We start from the raw sequence: 18,938 nt of genomic DNA on the forward strand, positions 1-18,938 counted from the left end.
CTTGAAAATATTATGGTAAGGGAACGAAATCAGCCACAAACAAAAGGCTGCCTGCTGTATGGCTCCATTTATAGGAATGTATAGAAAAGTCAGACCCATAGACACCTGAAACAGATCACTGGTTGCTAAGGGCTGAGGGTGAGGAGAAATGGGGAATGGCTGCTAATGGGATGTGGTTTCTTTTGGGGGTAACTAAAATGTTCTGAAATTAGGTGATGGTGATGGTTGCACAACTCTGAATATACTACAAAGCACTGAATTGAACACTTTAAATGAACTTTGTGGTATGTGAACTATATCAATAAAGCTGTGTTCAAAAAACACAATACCATTTACAATTGCTCCAAAGAAAATGCAAAGTAAATCTAAGAAAATGTGCACAGAATCTGTATCCAGAATACTACAAACTGCTTATGAAAGAAATGAAGATCGAAATAATGAAGAGACACACTGAGTTTATTGATTAGAAGACTCAACATAGTAAATATTTCAATTGCCCTCAAATTGATCTACGATGTTAATGCAATTCCCATAAAAATCTCAGCAAGATTTTTTTTTTTTGTAGCCAAGACAAGCTTATTCTAAAACTTATACGGAAGGGTTCAGGTCCCAGAATAAAACAATTTTGAAAAACAAGAATAAAATAGGAGTCACTGTACCTGATATCAATGTTTATTATATAAAAAACATTAATCAAGAGTGTGTGATATTGGCAGAAGAATAGGCACATAGATTAATGGAGCAGAAATAGACCCACGCAGATGTGCCCCATTAATTTTCGACAAAGATGCAAAAGTAATTCAATAGAGGCACAGCCTTTTCAACAAATGGTGTTGGGGCAACTAGCCATCCGTGGGCAAAAAAAAAATGAACCTCAATCTAAATCTCACACCTTATACAAAAATTAACTTGAAATAGATCACAATCTGAAATGTAAAATGTACGGCTATAAGACTTCTTCAAAACTGAGAAAATCTTGGTGATGTAGGGCTTTATGAAGAGTTCTTAGACTCCACAACAAAAGTATGGCCCATAAAACAAGTTCCCTGCGAAAGACCCTGTTAAAAGAATGAAAGGACAAGCTACAGACTGGAAGAAAATATTTTCAAATAACATATCAGACAATGGACAAGTATGTAAAAAAAATAAAAAGATGTTCCAAGTCACTCATAATTAGAAAAATGCTAATTAAAATTACTGAGATACCATTTCTCACCTATCAGATTTACAAAAAATTAAAAAGTATAGCAAACATTTTGTTGGCGAAGCTTTAGGGGAAAAGGCACTCTCACGCATTGCTGGTAGGAATACAAATTGATACAACCTTTCAGAAGGGGAATTAGGCAATACCTAAGAAAACTACCTACGTGTTTACTTTTTGACACACAAATGTCACTTCTAGGAATCTACCCTGAAGATGCACCTCCAACAAAATGAAAAATACATCTGCATGTGGTTGCCTTACGGCATTGCTTATAATCGCTAAATACTGGAAACAACATACATGCTCAAACATAGGAGGGTGGTCGAATTCGCTACAGTCCATCAACACAATGCCAAACTATGCAGCTGTAATAAATGCATGAGGAAGATCTCTATGAATCGATACAGTGATTGCTAGGACATACTGTCACTTTAAGCAAAGCCCAAAAGAGTGTCTATAGTACACTACTACCTTCATGTAAGAATGAAAGGGGTAGAGGAAAATACACAGATACCCACTCATTTGTGCAAAAAGAAACCCAGGAAAAAGAACGAGGTTGGCTACTTAGAGGGCACGAATGGAAGGCACAGATTTAACCTTTGGAATTACGTTATTTCACATGCTAAAATAATTAAAATGAACAAAGATGGGGAAATAAAAATCCTCAGAGGGATCGAAACAGAAACAGGTGAACTGAACCATATTCAAATGAGCACATGGGGGCAAGTTGTGGGGGGGGGGGATGAAGAAGTAGCCCAGGTGATTTGGTAACAGTCTTCGGGCAACACACCCTTAAGCTAAACACAGTTTAGTTAGTAGGCTTCTTTCCATAGACTTATGGATTAGCAATTCTGAAACTCCTTTCTGTGTATTCTAGAATTCAGTAAGTAAGTAAATCTATTAGGGATAATAGCTGAGAGATTTCTGTCATGGAAGGGTTTACAAATATGGAAAGGGGAAAGACAGAACAAACTCTGGTGTTGGACTGGAATTTTGAGGTAACAGTGTGAACTCATGGTTTATAGATAGGTAGGTAAGTGATAGATTACCACAATAATAAAAATGAATAAAATAATAAAATAAAATGAAATATTGATGGAGATAATTAATTACTTAATTTCCTAGCTTTGTGGACTGAGACGGTCTACTAGCAATAGCACTCCTGTAGAAGTGAGCACACACTTAGTTCCCACACTTTGATTTCTAAATACTATTCTCCACCAAAAGAAACTAAGGCTCCTTGGAAAAATGGCTGATTTTTAGGGCTGGAGCAGAAAATGTACGGATGAGCCTGGAGCATCTTGTTGTGCCAGAAATTAAGGCCATGCTCAGAGAATGACTAGGGACATGTCAAAAAGACCTAAGAGCCAACATAAAGGGGTTCCCACTGGCCAAACCTGGGACAATTTGAACATCAAAATAAATAACAATAGTCAAGGATTATAACTCACTGAATAAAAAATCATAATCCATGAGTTCACCTGATATAAATAAAGACAGAAGTAAATAAATGATGGCGGAAAGAACACTCTCTTCCAGTAGAAAGCCAAATATAGAAGGGATAATGGAATTAGAAATTCATTATTTGGCAACCAGAATGATAAACTTGCCTCAGGCAAGGATCATTGATGGATGTTAAGCTAGGGAGTGAAACTTTGCAGAGTAACAATTTATCGACATATTTTCAAAATATATTCCCATAAGATCCTTATTAATTACCAAGGAAAAAATAGTAATTTGATTGTGGAGAAACATGGCCAACGACCGCATTAAGCAAGTGCAGAACGTGAATGTAATCATGAGGAAACATCAGACAAACCCCAAATAAGGGACATTCTGCAAAATGACTGGCCTGTACTCTTCACAAATATCAATGACACAAAGATAAACTGAAGAACTGTCCCAGTTTAAAGGAGATGTAAGAGACATAATGACCGAATGCACCGTATAATCCTGAATTTTCTTTTGTGATAAAGGACATTATTGGGACAATCACTAATATCCGAAGAAGGTCTTTAGATTAGACTGGTACCAATGTTAGCTTCCTGATTTTGATCAACGTTCCGTGCTTATGCAAGAGAATGTCTTATTCTTAGGAAATATACATTCAAGTGTTTTGAGATAAAAGTGCATTGTGTCTGCAATGTATTATCACACAATTTAGAAAAAGAAATGTATGTGCGTGTGTGTGTGTGTGTGTGTGTGTGCGTGCACGTGTGTGTGTGTAGGGGGGAGTAGATAAACAGAGAAAATGTGGTAAAATGTTAATATTTGTGGAATTGAGTAGAAAGATATTCAGAAATTATTTGAACTCATCTAGAAAAATGGTACAGATCAACCGGTATGCAAGGCAGAAATAGAGACACAGATGTAGAGAACAAATTTATGGACACCAAGGTGGGGGAAGCAGGGGTGTGGGTGGTGGTGGTGGGATGAATTGGGAGATTGGGGTTGACATATATACACTAATATGTATAAAGTAGATAACTAATAAGAACCTGCTGTATAAAAAAAATAAAATTCAAAAAATAAGAAAAAAGAAATTATTTGTATTATTCTTACAGCTTTTCTTTTTCGTTGTTGTTTTTTAAAATTAATTAATTAATTAATTTTTGGCTGCATTGGGTCTTCGCTGCTGCGCGCAGGCTTTCTCTAGTTGCAGTGAGCGGGGGCTACTCTTCGTTGCAGTGCATGGGCTTCTCATTGTGGTGGCTTCTCTTGTTGCGGAGCACGGGCTCTAGGTGCGTGGGCTTCAGTAGTTGTGGCACGTGGGTTTCAGTAGTTGTGGCGCAGGGGCTTAGTTTCTCTGCGGCATGTGGGATCTTCCCAGACCAGGGCTCCAACCCGTGTCCCCTGCATTGGCAGGTGGATTCTTAACCACTGTGCCACCAGGGAAGTCCCAACTTTTCTTGAAGTCTGAATTTATGTCAAGCTAAAACTTAAATTTAAGAAGCTTAGAAGTGATCAATTAACCCACCAGAGAGATAGTGTAGACTAGAGGCCGGAGGGCCAACCGTTAGAAAATATTCACAGTTGATGCATGGGTTTACAAGAGGCAATGGGACAGGAGTATCAGGTACACACAGGCATTCCGGGAATGCTAACTGATGTTTTGATAAATTTCAAGTCAAAACTGGAGCCTCTTCCCAACAAACGACCTGTCTCCAATGACCCTCAAACCCGGCTTAGTGTGGCGGACACCAGCTGGTCCACTGAACTCCCTCTAGGTCCGCATTCAGAACCCAGACCACGAGGCAGAAAAACTGAGAATCAGAAGGCTCCTTTCCAGTAGAGCCAATTTGGAGAATGGATGGATGGATGGATGGGTGGATGGATGGATGGACAGTAGACATATGAGACTTAAGATATAAAAGGCTACTAAATACCCATGGTGAAAAAACTTATGTAAGTTAATGATGACTAGCAATATTATCTGTTTTAAATAATTTCAGCCCAGTCAGCAAAGAAAGCACTCTATAAAGTACAGTTCATCAGTGACCTGCTAAAATGAGAACGTTTAACTTGAATAGTCTAGTTGTGTGCTTTCCAATATGGTAGCCACTGGCCACATGTGGCTACTGAGCGCTTGCAATGTGGTTAGTCTGAACTGAGATGTGCCGTAAGTGCAAACCATACACTGGAATGTGAGGACTTAGCATCATAAAACAAAAACTGTGTACAATATCTCAACATTTTTTGGACTGATTACATGCTGAAATCATAATTTTAGATAGATTGGGTTAAATAAAACGTATTATTCAAGTTAATTTCATGTTTCTTTTTTACTTTTTTAATGTGGCCACTAGAAAATTTAAAATTGTATATGTGTGGCTCGTACTTATGGCTTGCATTATATTTCTAGTGGGCAGAACTGGCCTAGTTGATAAATGGTTTTACAAGTTTTTGCTCAGATCTTACCTTCGCTTCAAGGTCCTTGCTGGCCATCCTATTTAAAAGTGTACCCTTGAGGTAAAAGACTTATACTCTGAGAACTATAGAACATTGATAAATGAAATTGAAGATGATTCAAAGAAATTGAAAGATATCCTGTGCTCCTGGATTAGAAGAATTAACACTGTCAAAATGGCCAGACTACCCAAAGCAATCTACAGACTTAATGCCATCCCTATCAAATTACCCATGACATTTCTCACAGAACTGGAACACATAATCCTAAAATTTATACGAACTGCAAAAGACCCAGAATTGACAAAGCAATCATGAGGGAAAAGAACAAAGCTGGAAGCATAACCCTCCCAGACTTCAGACAATACTACAAAGCTACAGTAATCAAAACAGTGTGGTATTGGCACAAAAACAAACACATAGATCAATGGAACAGAATAGAGCCCAGAAATAAACCCACACACCTATGGTCAATTAATTTTAGACAAAGGAGGCAAGACTATGCAATGGAGAAAAGACAGTCTCTTCAGCAAGAGGTGTTGGGAAAGCTGGACAGCCGCATGTAAATCAATGAAGTTAGAACACACCCTCACACCATACACAAAAAGAAACTCTCAAAATAGCTTAAAAACTTAAATATAAGACATGACACCATAAAACTCCTAGAAGAGAACATAGGCAGAACACTCTCTGACGTAAATCGCAACAATATTTTTTTGAATCTGTCTCCTAGAGTAATGGAAATAAAAGCAAAAATAAATAAATGGGACCTAATTAAACTAAAAGTTTTTGCACAGCAAACTACAAACAAAATGAATTGGAATGGGAGAAAATATCTGCAAGCAATGTGACCAACAAGGGATTAATCTCCAAAATATACAAACAGCTCATACAGCTCAGTATCAAAAAAAAAAACCCAATCAAAAAATGGACAGAAGACCTAAATAGACATCTCTCCAAAGAAGACACACAGATGGCAAACAGGCACATGAAAACATCCTCACTATTGCTAATTACTGGAGAAATGCAAGTCAAGAGTACAATGGGGTATCACCTCACACCGGCTAGAATGGCCATGATCAAAAAATCTACAAATAATAAATGCTGGAGAAGGTGTGGAGAAAAGGGAACCCTCCTACACTGTTGGTGGGAATGTAAATTGGTGTAGCCACTATGGAGAACAGTATGGAGGTTCCTTAAAAAACTACAAATAGAACTACCATATGACCCAGCAATCCCACTCCTGGGAATATGTCCAGAAAAGACAAGAACTCTAATTTGAAAAGATACATGCACCCCAATGTTCACAGCAGCACTGTTTACAATAGCCAAGACATGGAAAGAACCTAAGTGCCCACTGACAGATGAATAAATAAAGATGTGGTATATATACACAATGGAATATTACTCAGCCGTTAAGAAAAGAATGAAATATTGCCATTTGCAGCAACATGTGTGGACCTAGAGCTTATCATACTAAATAAGTCAGACAGAAAGACAAATATCGTGTGATATCACTTATATGTGGAATCTAGAAAAATGATACAGATGAACTTATTTGCAAAGCAGAAACAGACTCACAGACATAGAAAACAAACTTAATGGTTACCAAATGGGAAAAGGGTGGGGGAAGGATAAGTTAGGAGTATGGGATTAGCAGATAAACTAACATATATAAAATAGACAAGCAACAAGTTTCTACTGTATAGCACAGACAACTATCTTCAATATCTTGTAATAAACTACAGTGGAAAAGCCTCTGAAAAAGAATAGTTGCTGTACACCAGAAACTAACACAACATTGTAAATCAACTATACTTTAATAGAAAAAAAAATAAAGTACCTCCTAAGGAGAAAAAAAAAAGTGCACCCTTACGTGACGTCCCCCAACTCCCTTCCCTGATTTATTTTGCTTCAAGACACATTGCCTCAAACATACTATAGTTTTTACTTATTAATCTTGCCTATTGTTTGTCTCCCCCACTAGACTATCATCCACGAGGGTTTTTTCTGTTTTGTTCACTCTTGTATCCATGACACATCATTAATTGGCATAAGTTCTTTCACCTTGGGTATGTTTTTTCAATTTATTTATTTATTTGTTTTTATTTTTGGCTGCGTTGGGTCTTCGCTGCTGTGCACGGGCCTTCTCTAGTTGCAGCGAGCAGTGCACGGGCTTCTCATTGTCGTGGCCTCTCCCGCCGCAGAGCACGGGCTCCAGGCGCACAGGCTTCAGCTGTTGGTCAAAGGCTGGTCGTAATGTCAAAGAAGGGACAAAAGGACTGTTCACCTCAAAAGAGACCTGCCTTTCTTTTGTTTAATTTCACAGGCCAAATGGTAAGTCAGCAACCCAAGAGCGTGGCCGAGCTTGCCGTCTGCAAGACGGTCTCTCCAACACCGTCTAGTTGGAATCTCCCACGATGCCATTGCACTGGGCGGGGCCAGCCTTCTCATATTTCACGGACTTGATTAAAATCCCGCAGCTGGTCAACAGGCACCAATGGCAAAGCGCACTGTTCTTCCCACCACAGCACAGCGTTTCTGCCCGTGTGGTAACCAGCGGTGACCCCGCAATCTGGCACAGCCCAAGGCACCATGCTGAGGTGTTCTTAACCTGTCTCGAAGGATCCCTGAGGGAACCATGAATGGGCTTCTAGAAGGATCTATGAGCCCCTGCAATTAGACACAACTTTGCATATAATTCGCAAAGAAGTCCGCGACCCGCAAAAGGCACAGAGCTGCCCCTGCTCCAGAGAGACAGGAATCAGGAGACCAGCTAAGGTCGGCTTCCCTGAAACCAAGCTCAGAAGAGGCTTGGCAGCCAGGTGAGCCTGGCCATGTTCCAATCTCATGGACAGAACCAGCTTTATGTGGGCATGATGCCACTTGGGGAGGGGGGGGCCCAGAGGCCCTCCCTAACCCTTGAACCCCTCCTACCCAAGCACTGAAGAGCACATGCTCTCCAAGGCATGGCAAACCCTTACTTACCATAATTCAAGTCAGAGGTTCCAGATTCTCCCAAGTAAGGGAGTCACATTAAGACACACAGGGCTGAGGATGGTGCCTTTGCAGCTAAGGGCGAGGGGACAGGTCTAGGACCCAGGAAGGGAAAAATGGGGGGACTGAACCCAAACGAGTTTGCTCAGAATTTTGCAGAGGGCCAACCCCAAGGCATGACTGAAAAGGCCAGGCAGCCTGTCCTCAGCCATGGGGGGAACAAGGGCTGCAGACCTAGCCCTTTCTATCTGGGTCCCGCCTTGCAGAAAGGATGGGCTGAGGATACTAAGAGAAACAATGTCAGCATCTTGTTCTCGACTCCTGGGACAAAACGTGCTCGAAAAGGCAAAGTGCCTCTCCTTTGTGGGAGGAAACGAAGAGCAATCATGCTTCTGGGCTCCTGAGATAGGGGTGCGTGTGCGAGAGTGTACGAGTCTGGCTCTCCACGACTGCCGGGCCGGGAGGCAAAGCCCCACAACTGGCTCACCAGCTCGGCACTCATCCCACAAGTCTATTTCCGTGCACTTGGAAAGAGAAAGCAAAGGATGCCGCGAAGGCCTCCTGCCCCGGCTCTGAGAAGCCAGACTTTCCAGACACCCCGGGGTGGGAAACGGGCCTCTGACTGCCACAGTCGCTGCCGCTGTTTGGGGAAGGCTGCTGCTCTGGCGGGGGTGGGGCACAGGGAGGAGGAGGGAGAACAGCCTGCTTGGAGAATCCCTGTAGCTTAATCTTGCAATTTCACTGTCGCTGCGCTCTGAACGGGTTCTGCCTAGGGAGCAGGCCCTCGGGAGGCTCCAATTTGATAATGGCCTCACCTCTACTGAGGGTCCAGACCTCGCCACCTTGCCCTATTAGCGGGCAGGAAGCGCTTCCAGGCTGGCCTCCAGTGCAGGGCATTAGTCACGCTCCAAAGGCAACACACGGGCCACGTGTCGGGAGTACTGGCTGCCCCAGTGGGATTGATGTGGCGACACTCTCCCATATTTTCAGAGCTCGTTTTGAGGGCTGCGAGGACCACGATAATAATATACAATCATACCATATAACCATAATACTCTGTACCCCATCGCTGGGGGGTCACTAGAAACAACCAGATCGTTCACTTTCATTCGAATGTCAGCACCATTATTTTAACACCAAGTGTGTCCGATTTGACTCCGTATCCCCCCCAGACGAATTGCAGAGCGGCGGCGAAAGGAAATGGCATACTTCTTTGAGCTTTTGTTACAACATGTTTGTGCAGCAAACTGCGAAGAAAATGTAGTAATTAGAGGTTAAATTAATCCTTGACAGACAAGCGGCTTAGGAACTCCCTCCGCCCCAAACCCAGCATAACGCACGCCAGTCTTTGAGAATTAGACACGCAAAGCGTGTGACGCCGGCAACTGCACCAAAACTACTCTCCCACTTAAAATTCCGAGGTCGGCGCTGCAACTTCCAGAGACAGATCTTGACACTGAGATCTCATTAAGAGCAAAGCCCAAACAACCGTCGCCACTGCCAACAAAGCCCACCCAGCCGAGCCCTCCAAGGGGCTGGCGGCCCAGCTTTCTGTCAGCAACTTGAAAACAAGACGTGACACACGCCTTTCGGAGGCACCAAAGCCTGAGCCCCAGTCTGATCCTTCATTTACAACCTCCGATTTCAACTGGTTCTAAGCGTTGGCTTCTGATGCCAGCATGCCCCTCCGCCATCCTAACGATGCTAAGCAAAGCACACACTGATCCAGGGCAAATCCCATTACCCCACAATTAAACCTGGTCCTTCTCCTCGCGCTGCATCTCCTGTCATACCTGCTCTTCCTCAAAAAGGGAAGCCCGCGTGCCCACAGCATGGGCGCCAAGTGGGCATTCCGGACCCAAGTACTTGACTGAGAGCAGGAGACCGGAGTTCTATCTCCTTAGGGCTCCCCTCACTGTGTCTCCTCAGGAAAGTCGGGCCCCCTCTCTGGGCCCTACTTTTTCTCTTGTAAAGTCACAGGGCTTTACTCCTGCAGCTTGAAAATTCTTTCAGCATCTGAGTATGTAGTGCCTTGGTTCGTCTATGCCCACTCTGTGCAGGAACTCGGGTCAGCTGGCTACTGGGCCCGCGAAAAGGAAGTCAAAGCTGGATCCTCTCCCCTCGCCCTCCATGTCACATGGGGGTTTCAGGTTCAAACGCTGGGCAAAACAGAAAAGCACTGTTAAGGATGGGGGAGGGGGACTCGGGACAACTGGACAGAGGACCTGAGATTGTCCCAATCATTCAGGGTGACCTGACTTGGTTTTTGTCCTGTCTCCAGTTCCCAAAGGCCCACACTTGCCCTCCAAAGAGGGGAGGCACCAGCCGGGGCCACCAGGCCCTTCTGACGCAGATGCCATTCACTATCTCAGGCCCCGCGGCGTCCAGTGGCTTCTTCTAGAATCAGCAGAACTGTGTCCCTGTGGCCTCGAGTCCAGGTATTTCCACAGGTGGAGGAAAGGGGGAAGCACGTGATGAAATCCCACGATCGGCCCCATCCTCCTCTGGGCCTCATGGAACAACCCTCAGCCTTAAGAAAGTGGCATTTCCCAAACCGCACTTGATGGTTATTTACTGGGCAGAGCCAGCAGCAGGGCACACCGGGAGGGGAAGTGGCTGGGACCCCACTTCGAGGCTGGGACTGGGCTGTATGTAAAGGGGCACTGTGTGCGCCAGGGTCAGAGGGCAGCCGGGGCGGGACTTAAGCCCTGTCTCTGGAAGCCTTCACTCTGCAGAGCCCACGGTCAGCAAAGCCCCTCGCTATGCCTCACTCCGGGGGAGCTTTCTGGGCTGTGACAAATCTGATTGCTTTGGAAATCATGAAGAGGTCAGATTTTAGGTGGGGGGACTTGAGGCCCTAAGGAAACTGGAGAGGTTCTGTGAATGGGGAGAAGAAAGCAAGCAATGGGGTGGGGGAGGGAGGGAACCCAACTCTTTTTGCTTCCATCCTCTCCCCCTGCAGAAAATGCTCCTGGAGCTTCAGTCGCCCAGGCTGGTCATTTGTGAGCAGGACCCCACTGGGACTGTGCATCGAACTCCTCGCAGGTAAACAGTGTTAACACAAGCCACGCCCCTCATCCCCACAGTGACCCGCCCCTGACTCGCTGCCCGAGGGCTCCCCGCTGTTCCTCCTTTGCTACATTTGCAGATGAAATGATGACACAGTGATGACAGAAACAAGTAATAAACACTGCCATAAAACCCCGTCAGGTTCACACAGATTTATGAAGTTTCTCTCTCAAAGTCTGGAAGATGTTTCAGGACTCAATGTCTGAAAAATCAGATTGTTCCAACTGAGCTTCGTGACGCTCCTTTCCTGCCGTACAGTTGACTGCTGCTGCCTAGGTTACGTCGGTGGCTGGCGTTGTGAGAGGTGTATGATGGGAATTGGTTTATTGTGCTGATCCATAGTAACTGACTCCTGTTCCCCCATCGTTTATCTCCCTCCCCAGCACATCTGGGTCGGTCTAGTCACACTCTCAGCATTCTATCTGCTCCAACAAACACTCAGCCTCTTCTGCTTGGATAAGGAGATTTTTTAGTTACATCCATTATATGTGTATCAACATTTATGGCAGCAAGATAATTGCTAAAGAGCTCAGAGGATAAAAGGTCCTCCTTCATAATGTCTACCCCCCCCCATCCGTTAAAAAAAAAAATCAATATTAACATGAAGCAGGACAGTGGCAGATCCTTGCATGGCTGCTGCGTCCTCCAGGTTGGTAATGTGATTTTTAAAAAATACCCAGGTGGTCTAGGAAGAAAAGGTTCAGCAGTGAGTTCAGAGCCCATATACTCCAGTGGGGCACATGTGTGGAGAGGGAAGGCCTTTTTGTCCTTGAAACCTTTGCTGAATAACTGCAAAGCAGCAAATCTGTTCTATATTAGATGAGTCCTTTGGAAACATGCCAGTCTAATTTCAGAGAGTTTGGATCTCGTTATCTGGAAACCAACCCAATGATGAGAAGGCCTGCCGTCAGTAGGTCCTGAGACCACCGGATTAAGGGTACCGGACAGGAAGCCCTCAGGGTCGCTTCCCAGCCTCCACCATCCAGGCTTCTGGGTTAGATGTTCACATGGGTGAAAGATACAGAGAGGGAACAATTTCGACTTCCATGTTGTTTGGATTGACCTTCTGTCCTTTTTTCCTCCTCCCTCTTCTCGCTGCCCCTCAAAATCTCAGTCCCATTTCTTTATCTATCTAGCTGCTATCCCCGACAGCATTTCAGTTTCCCAGAAAATGACTATTTCATTCACAAATCACAGTATGTCAGAGCTGGAAGGGACTCGGACTCCGAGGTCGTGGTGGTAGAGGGACAAGGAGGGAGGACTGACTTGCCCAAGACCACTGTGCTAATTAGTTGGGAGACTGTTCTAGAACACAAGTTTCCCAGCTCCTAGGCTAATTATCTCTCCGATGCAGCGCTGCAGAAAGAAAAAATCAGAATCGTAAAAAAGTTTACTGCAGATAGGAAGCCCCCTTAAAGGAGGAGAGTGGTTCTACCGTCAGAAGGACCACTTGCCTAAGGTCAGTTTCTGCCCATTTCAGAAGCCTAAACAGACAGCAGTTGATTTCCTAGGGCTGATCTATTAACAGGAGCATTTTAAGCCTTTGGGTGATCCACTTAAAAGGGAAAAAATGATATTAAATGTGCTGGCTAAGCTTGACAAAATCCCTTTCCTTAGTGAAAAGAATCAACAACAGTAAATCTCCTACCTTAAGATGCAGTGAATGTATGGCCCCGCTCCCACCCAAGCAACAGGCTATTTTCTGGTTGAGTTTAAAAATTCAATGACGTTCCTGTTTCAACCCACACATCTGTGTCACTGTCAGCGTCAGTGGCAGGAAAACAGACGAAGTCACCCTTTGCTAATGATTTCCTAACATGGAATTTCCTCGTATCTCCTCAAGCCTTTCTTCTTCCAATGCCAAACTGTTCCCCCCCCCCCTTCTCAAACACACTGTACTGAAGGAAAACTGAAAATGGTCACAGCCGGAAGAGGATGATTTTTAAGCAGATCTTATAAGGAAGAGCTGCAGCTCTTTGTGATATTTTTAAGGGGTGGGGAGAGAACTGCTAGTTTTTCTAAAGCCAGTACCAACAAAACAGAGACTTCCTCCTGGGCATCTGGGAATCTCTCAGCCTGGCTCTCTTTCCCCTTTCCCGCCTCCTTCCCAGGTTCCACTTTGGGCAACGTTAGTACATCAGTGTGGAAGGAAACACACTCAAACGCTGGAGGCACGAGTGGGGTGAGGCCAAGGCAGCCCTCAGGGCAGGGGACCAGCTTTGCAGAACTACCAAAGCACAAAGCAATATAGGAGCCCATCACGTTTCTCCTCTGGAGAATATCCTATTTAATATGCAAACTGGTCATCAAGAGCAAAGAGGGCTGTTACTTTAAGGGGAAGAAGCTGATTAGCTGCTCTGGCTGGCAGCAAACAGCTGGTCTGTCCGGCAGGTTCAAGGCCATTTCAGCTTCTCTCTTATGGAGGAACCATATGTTCCATCTCGCACATCAGCAGCTTTATTTTCCAATGATCGTGTTCCAGAAGGGAAGCACAAAGGGGGAGGAGAAGGTAGAGCCCACAGTTTACCCTTTGAGTACTTTCTTGTGGTTTTAGATGCAGTTGGGATGTGTGTGTTTCGAGGGTGGGGGGGAGTTAACGCTTCCTTCTGTTCCAAAGACCAGAGAACAAATGTTCGACCAGCACTTACGAATACCCTCCAGAGATCGGAGGAGAGCGGAGCAGGGGAAAGATATGTGAAAAGGCACACACACTGTGTCGCCGGGAGATTAAATGGGAAGAGGGGGTGGAGCTGGCGAGAGACCGGGAGGAATTTGACTTCGCTCAGGACACCTACCAGTCGAGTTTGGGCCCCGCCCACTTCTCCTTATTTGTCAATTTTTCTTATTGTCAGTATTCCCCTTCCGAACAAACTTTACAAGTAGAGAGGCGGACCGGTCCGGGGGTCGGGGGCGGGGCCGGCCAGGCCGACAGGCTGGCTAAAGGTTACTCCAAACATTATGTTTAACATTCCTCCGCGCAAGTCCGAGTTCCCGCAAGTTTGGGGGGCAGGGCAGGTGTAAGGGATAGGGGCCGGCTGAATCCTCACTCCAGCTAGTGCCGGGAACCCGTGGGTCCCGGACACCCCCAAGTGCAGGGCCTTGGCTCCGTCAGAGGCGGTAGGCTGACGCACGTTCCGGAGGTGCATCCTCGTCCCTACCGCCTGCCCGAGCTACACGAACCTCGGAGGTGGCAGTTCCAACGCCCTCCCTCCGTGCAAACAAAGAGGCCCCGCGGAGCGTTTGAGCCCCTGTGTAGGGGGCTGGGGGTGGCAGGAGGGCGCGGGAGGAGGGAGGAGCGCAGCCGCGGGGTGGCGTTAGCCTCAGAGTCGCCGCCGTCGTCTCAGCCGTCGTCTTGGCCACCGGCAGGTGCGACAGCCGCCCTGAGTCTAGGCGGCGAGGGGCGCGGGCTGCAAAGCGAAACCGAGGAAAGAGCGCCCCCTATGCCCGCGCCCGGCGAGCGCAGCGGCGAGCGGCGTCTGCCCAAGCCGCCGAGCGTGCGCCGCCTCTGGCCTCCGCGCCCGCCCGCTAGCCGAGCCGCCAGCCCAGCCGTCCGGGCCGCGGGGGCCCCGGGTGTCCACCGCCCGGCTGCCGGGCCCGCTGCAGGCGCCAGGAGCCGGGGGCTCCCCACGCCTTCTGGGGTTCCTGCGGAGGGGATTCGAGACCCAGCCTCCTCCCCACCGCCTACACTTGCCCTCCTGTCCCGGGCGGCTCGCCCCCGCCCCCTGCCTCTGCGTCCCTTTTCCCTTCCCTCTCTCCAGCCTCCAGGGAAACAAAGGGGCTTTTTATAAAGCGGATTGTCGGCGGCAGCAACGGCGGCGGGGGTGGGAGGGAGGGGGGAATCTATAAAGACAAGAAGAGGTGGAGTGGGGGAAGAAGCTGCGCGGCCTCCGGGAGCCCCGAGCGGCGGCGGCGGCGGCCGGGAAGCCCCAGCGGGAGCGAGGCCGACACCACCCGGCCCGTGGGCACCCGGGAGGCGGCCCACGCCTGCGGAGGGCTGGGCTGCCCCGCTGCGATGCTGCCCTCCGGCTTGCCGCAGCCTGGGAACGGGATCGCCCGGCCGCGGGGCCCGGGCCGGCGGGGGCGGCGCGATCCCCGCGGGGGTCTCCCCCGGGAGACTCGGGCCCTCTTCCCAACCAACTCTTTCGAAATTGCTCAGGCTCGGGGAGACTTTGCGTCTTTGTTCCAGCGCGGCCGCCTCTCGTACGCCCAGCTCGCTCGCCCTCACAATGTCCCGGAGCTGGCCTTGGTTGGCTACCCGCAAAGGGCACGTTCGCCGTGGGGACGGCGCCCTGGGGCCGGGGGGGGGGGGAGAATTCCTCCTGCTGCCAAAAAACGACAAGCCACCCCAGCAAGTGGAGTCGCTTCTCTCCACCTCCCTCAGCCATCCTGTGCTCCCGCCCGCGCACACACTCCCACCCACACTCGGGGTGTCCCGCTCGGCCGCACCCAGCTGCAGAAGCGCGGCGGGGCGAAGCCCCCGGCCCGAAGTGCGTCTGTTTGCTCAGGTTCCGACGACTTCAGGGCAGTTTTCTGCAAGCTAATCCTATTAGTGTCTGCTCAGTCCGAATTTAATCACGGATCAAAATCAGACCGTATGGCCAGCTTTCCAAGCGGCTTCGGACACGCTGCATCGGGACGGAGCCTGGCCGAGCCAACTGGCCGTGAAAAGTATTTGGCGGCGCTCCGGGGGGCTTCCCGCCCGCCCTCGCTGGCGCCGGGCGCCGGGCGCCGGGCTGTGCTGCCGCTCCGAGGCCTGGGAGCTCGGGGCGCGGGGGCGCTGGGAGCTCCGGGCAGGAGCCCAGTCGGGGCTGCCTCGAGCCGCCAGCTCTGCTCAGGGCTGCTCTCCAGAGAATTTGGCAGGGGAGGGAGCGAAAGGCGGCGGGCTCGGCGCGCGCACACTCCACACTCCCGCTCGGTGGCGGCAAACTGGGTACGGGTGGGGTTGGGGGAAATCCTGCGCCCAGCGCCCACTGCCGACTGGCCCGAGCTCTGGGAGCCGGTATGCGAAGGCAGCGTCGCCGGTGGCATCCGGGCTGCGAGCGGCCCGGGGTGCGCCGGGTCGGAGCGGGAGCCTCCCGGTAGCCCGGCGCGGCCGGGGGAGCCCTCGTGGCCCGCGCCCCTCTGCCTTCCCTTCTCGGTACTCGACTGCCCCTACCCGATTCCAGACGCCCGGCGGGCGCCGGGGTGCAGGCACAGGCCACAGTCCCGGGCGATGCGAGCTGCGCTGAGCTCGGCCCAGCCAGTCCGAGAAGGGGGCGACCACGCGCAGCGCCAGGTGGGCCGTGTGCTCGGAGCAAACTTCGGGGTCCCCTGGCTCTCAGTATCCCCGGGCCCCCGCTTCTCCGCGACGGGGACCACAAGTGCGGGCCACAAGTGCAGCCCGGCGCCCCCAGAGCAGTCGGACCTCCCGCGCCCGCCCTCAGCCTTACCGTGCTGCGGAGCTCCCGCGGCGGCGGCGGCGGGGGCAGTGCCCGAGGGGCGGGCGGCCACCGGCGCGGGCAGTCTGGCCTCCGGCGCCCGCCGAGCGGCCCGGCCCGATTGCAGATCACCTCTGGCTAGCGGCCGGTGCCCCCGCGCCCGCCCGCCTCCGGCCGCTTCAGCTCGCAGCCAAGTTCATGCCGGCGGCGCTGCAGCGGCGGCCTCAATCTGCTCGCTCCATTCCCACCGCCCGGCTCCGCGCCGCGCGCCCGGAAGGTGGAGTTTCGGGGGTTTAAGTTACTGATAGGCATTTCTCACTGCTGTGTCACTCGGGGAGGAGGAGACACGCACGCCGCACACTCACACACCCTCACACTCGCGGCGACGAGCGGCTCTGGCCTTAAAGGGGAAGCCACGCCGCCCCGCCCGCGACCCCGCCGGCCCCGAGCCCCGAAACGCCGAGTTTCCAGGCCTGGAGGGGGCCGGGGTTAGCAGAAGCGCGGCGGCCGCCCGAGGGGCCTACCGGGCCCTCCGGCCACTCTTTGGAAGGGAAAGCGGCCGCAGGCTGGCTTCGCCGCGGTTGCCTCGTTTCTCCACTCAACTCGAGCCAGGGCAGCCGGGCAGCAGCGGGAGGGAAGGAAGGGGCACGCGCACACTCACCTCGGTGGCTCCGCACGCAGCGGGAGGCGGTCGGTGCCTTAGGTGGCAGGTGGCCCGCCTAGACGGTGCGCTGCTGGCGAGAGGCGACAGCGGGGTGGCCGTGCGCCCCCGGGCACGAGCGGATGGAGCTCGCCCGAGGGCGGCAGGCGGAGCCCCGCGCGCTCGGGAAGCCGGCTCACGGCAGGTAGACTTCCCGCTTCTGGCCCGAGCGAGCTGGTGAGCGGCGCGCGCCCCTGACGGACGCGGAACGAGCAGGGAGAGCGGGAGAGCCAGCACTCACCGGCGACAGGGCCGGAGAGCGCTCCAGACGGACCGAGACCGAGGGAGACGAGAGACAGGGAGAGACCGAATCCCCGAGAGGCCCTGGCGAGAGAAAGAGAATGAGAGAGATGGCAGCTCCCCGAAGGACCCCCGATCGTCATCCGGACCGGGGTGTCAGCGTCAAGTAGCCAGTTCCATCCCCCCCTCCCCCTTTTCCCGTCCTCGGCAGAGACCGACCTCGAGCAGCGGCCCGGCCTCTTCCCCCTCGCCCCGGAAGGGTGCTCACCTTCCGCGGACGGCTGCGGGCAGAGGAGCGCCGGTCTCACGGCCGCCGCGTCTGCCCGCTGGCTCCCGCCCAGACGGCCAAGGCGACCCGCTGTGACGGCAGTGGGGACCAGGGCTCTCAGGTGGCGACTGCCGAACTGCACCCGCCCCGCTCCTGGCCTAGCGGCCCCCCTCCGCCCGGCGGGCCCCCGCCCCCTCCTCCTCCTTGCATTCCTCCGCCCCCCGCCCCCGCCCAGGTGCGGACCCTGTCTGTGCCGCCCGCCGAGGAGCCCGGGCGCGCCAGCCAGTCTCCCGCCTCTCTGGCCTCGGGCCGGCGGAGCCCCCGCGGGAGCTGGGCCGGCCTGGCCTCTCGCAGCGCGGGGTTATCCCGGGGCAGACACCTGCGGCTTCTGCAGGAACACGGGTTCCTCGTGAGCTGCCCGGCGGCGAGCCGGAGCGCGCCGTCCTCCCTCTGCCCGGGCGCGGAGGCCGGTGGCTCCTCTCCCCGTCTCCCCGGGGGCTGGCTCGCGCCCCTCCTCCGGGGTCCCCAACCGGGCTGCGTTTCCTAACCTGCACTTCCCGGGCGGCGGCAGGGAGCGAGCTCAGTTCGCGGACGCCGCGTACGGTCCGACAGCAGCAGCGCCGAGCGCAGCAGCCCCAGAGCGGGCTCTGGGCTCCCGCCTGCACCTCTGAGGAGCGACCTGTCACCAGCACATCTGGTCACACTCGGCCGAGCTGCGGGCCGGGAATAAAGGGGTGGGCCAACCGCCCACGCGGCCCCTCCTTCCCTCCACGCCCACGCCCTCGGGCCGCGGGAAGCGCGGGGCCCCCTCCCAGAACCGAGCGAAGTCCTTTCGTGGGCTGCGTAGGCGCGACGGAGCCGGGCGCTTGCCTCTGAGCGTTTGCCCAAGTTTCCTGACTGAGGAGCGGCGTCCGGGCCCCACCGTGGGGCACAGGTGTCGGACTCCTGCTCCGCGGCCCCGGTAGCGGGGCGAGCGCGGCCCAGCGGGCGCGGCGGGGGTCCGCGGCTCAGCGGGGCTGCTGGGTAGGAATCCACCTTGGCCGGGCCCAGCCGGGGCTGCCCTGGAGAAGGCCAGCGGCCAGGAGAGGGTATTGCTCTCCGGTGACTGAACTGATCGCAGCCCTCACCTTCACTCCC

General features: G+C 51.6%; 1 protein-coding gene across 13 annotated transcripts in view; it reads right to left on the reverse strand.

Moving 5' to 3' along the window:
- The window catches only part of MAMLD1 (mastermind like domain containing 1), a 117,386-nt gene extending 98,795 nt beyond the window's left edge, over positions 1–18,591 (reverse strand). For 4 of the 13 annotated variants that reach the window (XM_067724280.1, XM_067724278.1, XM_067724276.1 and 1 more), the window contains exon 1: positions 16,606–16,890. The gene's annotated coding sequence lies outside the window, so the exon portion shown is untranslated. Of the gene's footprint in view, positions 1–16,605; positions 16,896–17,254; positions 17,618–17,801; positions 17,915–18,349 lie in introns of those variants that run through there. The other 9 variants (XM_067724277.1, XM_067724274.1, XM_067724270.1 and 6 more) reach the window with 5 other exon arrangements.
- Positions 18,592–18,938: the final 347 nt, after the last annotated feature.

This window comes from Pseudorca crassidens, chromosome X (assembly GCF_039906515.1).
Source record: "Pseudorca crassidens isolate mPseCra1 chromosome X, mPseCra1.hap1, whole genome shotgun sequence".
Lineage (NCBI taxonomy): Eukaryota > Metazoa > Chordata > Mammalia > Artiodactyla > Delphinidae > Pseudorca > Pseudorca crassidens.